The sequence below is a fragment of the Cyanistes caeruleus genome, chromosome 6 (assembly GCF_971803275.1).
Source record: "Cyanistes caeruleus chromosome 6, bCyaCae1.hap1.1, whole genome shotgun sequence".
In the NCBI taxonomy this organism is placed as follows: Eukaryota; Metazoa; Chordata; class Aves; order Passeriformes; family Paridae; genus Cyanistes; species Cyanistes caeruleus.
Window position 1 is genome coordinate 67,662,360 of NC_141706.1, and position 4,548 is coordinate 67,666,907.

Sequence of the window (4,548 nt, forward strand, 5' to 3'; positions counted from 1 at the left end):
CCATCCTTCCTTCTCTGCTCAGGTGAGACAATATCCCTATTTTACCTCTCCAGCTTCCCTAAAAATCCCAGGGAGTGGCAGATCCATGCCAGAGCACCCCAGGATTCATGTTCCATTTGTTTTATCACCTGCAGGTAGCCTGACATCTCTTCCCCTGGCACATCTCAACAAATGAGTCCTTTCCACAAGGCAAAATTCCTGGTTTTTCTCAGGCCACCAGTTAAAGTTCAGCTCTCCCCAGTTACCCACCAGTTCGTATTCTTGGATAATTGATATTTTCCTTCCTTGTGCTGCAGGTTGCTGGAACCAAGTTTATCCCAGCCTGGACACCTCCCTGGCCTCTCCAGCAGGAGGGGAATTAAACATGGAATTGTGCTGATCACCTCCAGTGACCAGAAAAATTTCCCCTAATGTGCCCCAAGCACAAAGTGCAGAATTTAAAGGCTCCTTCTCCCTGTACCACATCCAGGAAAAAGGATTTACCTTGGGTCTGACAATTAAGGAAGCAATCTCTCAGATTTGTTCATGATTTAGTTCAGCCACTTCTCCCTCACCCTGCTGCCCCAGCAGATGAACCTGGCTCAGTCCAGCATCAGAGACATTTGTGGCAGAGAGAGAAAATCCCCCCCAAAATGTTGTCTGTGGGAGGTTTGTGAGCTGGAGGGGCTCTGGAGTTCATTCTGGATCTCCCTGTGCCGGGGATGTTGGACTTGGCAAGCCTGGATTGTATTTTAATGCAGGGGGATCTCATCCAGGTGGGATATAAATCTCATAAATAAAATGAAAGGAGGGAATGGAGGGGGCAGAGCCAGGCTCCTCTCAGTGCTTCCCGTGGCGGGACAGAGGCAGAAATTAAATGGTACAAAATTCAGTGTGAACACTGTAAAAACACATTTGTCCTGGGAGAGAGGGGGAAATGGGCTCAGGGAGCCCAAAGCAGCTGTGGCTGCCCCTGGATCCCTGGCAGTGCCCAAGGCCAGGCTGGACACTGGGGCTGGAGCAGCCTGGGACAGTGGGAGGTGACCCTGCCCTGAAATGGGTGGGATGGGTGGGATTTGAGGTCCTTTCCCACCCAAACCAGTCTGGGATTGTGAGACGGAGGAAATTCTGGGGCCTGCTGCAGTTTCTGTGCCTCCCCACAGCGAGCTGAGAGGATTCCTGAGGCACTGTGCCCATGGGCTGGGAATGACTGAGCAGCTCCCACATCCCTGGGGAGCACAGGCAGCTCCCAGCTCCTGTCTGGGGGAAAAGCAGGAATGAGGCAGCAGCTCCAGCCCAGGATCCCCAGGGATGGCCCAAAGGCAGCACAAGATCCCAGAGCAGGACTCAGAGCTGGGATGGGGCCAAGGATGAGCTGCAGGCCCAGCTGAGCCATGGACACACCTCACCAGCTGCTCCAGGCCACAGTCACTTCCCAAAATTTCCTGCTGGGAAAACAGCCAAGGCCATGGCAGCGCCCACAGCTGTCCCTGCTGCCCCTGGGTGCACCAAACAGCTGCCAAAACCTGTGGCCTTTGGAGTGGGCATTCCAAACTATTACCTGGAGGTGTGATTAACACAACAAAACCTCAGATTTTTATTTGATTTATTTATCTGATCTACCCTGGGAGTGTAAAATTGGCTTTGTGTGCACTCACAGAATTCCAGAGTGATTTGGGTTGGGAAGGACATTAAAAGTCACCTCATCCCAGCCCTGCCAGGGCAGGGACAGCTCCCACTGTCCCAAGGGCTCCCAGCTCCAATGTCCAGCCTGGCCTTGGGCTCTGCCAGGGATCCAGGGGCAGCCACAGCTGCTCTGGGCACCTGTGCCAGGGTTTTTTTCCATTTACAAGGAAGAAATGGAGCAAGAGTGGGGGGACAGAGACACAGGGACCTCGTGGAGTGGCTGGGGTGGAATGTCCCTCCTCCCCAGGCAGAGCTGCCAGCAGGACTGGGAGCTTTTTGCTTTCAAAATCAAACAAACAAACTCCTTTCCCTCTGCCCTCAGGTCACAGATTCTATTAGAATTCTTCTCCTCCTGAATCCAGAGCAGGGAATAATTGCCTTGGAGTGAGTGGATGGACTGCAAAGCAGGGAGGGTTGGTAATTTGGAGGTCATTATCTTGCTGCTGAACTCGAGCCAGCCAGAGCTGGCACTTGAGAGCAAATTCGGGAGGCAAACGCTTTTTAAAGCGAGCTCTTGGATGGTGAACTTCCAAACCTAAATTGAAGGCACTGATTACAAGAATGCAAAACTTTTAACTGCTGCACAGAGAGGTCATCGAGGCAAATTGGCTTTCACAGATTCCCAGAATGGTTTGGGTTGGAAGGAAGTTTTAAATCCCACCCCTGGATGTGCAGGGACAGCTCCCACTGTCCCAGGAGCTCCAGCCCCAATGTCCAGCCTGGCCTTGGGCACTGCCAGGGATCCAGGGGCAGCCACAGCTGCTCTGGCAATTCCAGCCCAGCCAGCAATTCCCAATATCCCTCTCAGCCCAGTTCAAAGCCATTCCCTCATCCATGGCCTCTCAAAGCCCCCCAAACTCTCCTCCATCCCCTCGCAGTCCCCTCTCCCTGGGCAGCTCCTCCCGGTGCCACTGGACCCCAAACCCTGGAACACAGCACAGGTTTTTTTAGGCAGACTACACAAAGCAATCCATCCCATTCTTGGATGAGGAAAACAATTATTAATATTTGAAAACAAGCTGTAATCTATTCACTTATAATTTCTAGTTTGGCTGTCAAGGAGCTAATTTGAATTTGAACAAAGTTTGCAGCTCCCTAATTGAATTTGCTGAAAGGATTCCTCTTATCAGGAACACAAGGACCGCTGTGATTCTGGTTTGGCTTTTGTGGGGCTTTAACAACGTCCTGAAAGACAAGCCCAGGCCTGGGAGCTGCTCATCCCCAGTGTCCACATTGCATCCCCTGCCCCAAACCCCTTCTGCCCCAAACCCTTTCTGCCCCTCCTTTCATCTCCTCACACCTCATTTCCACATGGGGTTTATAATGTGACAACCATCAAATGTCCCCTCCTGCCAGGGACTTGTGCAGAGCCAGAAATTCCCCTTCAGCCTCCTCCTTTGCTCCAGGCTGAGCCCCTTCCCAGCTCCCTGTGTTGGGAAATACACCAAATTCAAATTTTTATATTTTTTTAATTTCTTTTTCTCTAGTCAGGCTTGGTTTGCCTTTGCCTTGGGGAAAGGAATTTTAAAGTTTGGTTTTTTTAAGGGATGTTCCATCACTCCAGGGAGATGAGCCTAACATCTCAACAGACTGGGAATAGTCCAAAAATTCCCACAAAGATAATGACCATGAACAAAACATCAGCCAACATCTACCAGACACAGCTGGAGACACCGGAAGAGGCTGATAAAGAGATCCAGGAGCTAATTAACATCAGAAACGAAGATGTTAATTGGATGGGATTTAAGATCCCTCCAACCCAACCCAACCAATAGGGAAGCAAATACTAAGTCCAACCCGACCTGGGACGGATGAACAATAAACCAATGGATTTCCATGGGTTTGGAATGTATAAAGTTTAGGGAAAAATCCATAAAACTCCAGTGTCATGGAATGATTTGCTCTGCACACCTGGGCTATGCGTGGATGAAATGATTTCTGTTTCCAGAATCAAGGAATGCCTTTGATGTAGATACATTTTATTATTTTATTTTATTTTATTATTTTATTATTTTATTATTTATTTTATTATTGGCATTTTGTTAAAATTAATGTTACATGTATAATGGTGGAAAACTTTGCTGTATGAGACTTAGAAATAGTGGTGAGATACATATATATTTGTGTTATGTATTATATATATTATCTATGTTGATATAATATAATATAATATAATATAATATAATATAATATAATATAATATAATATAATATAATATAATATAATATAATATAATATAATATAATATAATATTTATATTATATATAAATTATATCCTGATGTCCATGTGTCCATCTCAGCCACCATCACCCAATTCCTGGGTCATTCCAAGGACACATCCCCCTGGAGCAGGATGCTCCAAGCCCTGTCCTGCTCCACACCTGCTCCACCTTTCCCAGGATCCAGAATCCCAGGATTCCTGGCCCTTCCCACATCCAGGGAGGATGGAGGATGGATGATGGAGGATGGAGGATGGAGGATGGAGGATGGAGGATGGAGGATGGAGGATGGAGGATGGAGGATGGAGGATGGAGGATGGAGGATGGAGGATGGAGGATGGATCCAGCAGGACTCATCCTGCCCTGTGTTCCACTGCTGGAAAGTTCACTCTGCCTTGCCCCAGGCAGAAATCTGGTGGTGGCCTCAAGCATTCCAAATGTCGCCCTTTTCTCCCTTTATTTCAGCACAACATTCCTGACATTTCAAATCCCTGCTCAGCCAGGACTTGGTTTAAATGAGAGGTCACTCAGGGCTGCTCCTGAATAACTGCAAACTTTATCCCTGCAAACCCCGTGAACGCTGCACAACAAAGGAGCTGCGTTCCTGAGGAACCTGCAGTCACTGATCAAATTCCCATCCAATCCCATTCCATTAAAACCCCGA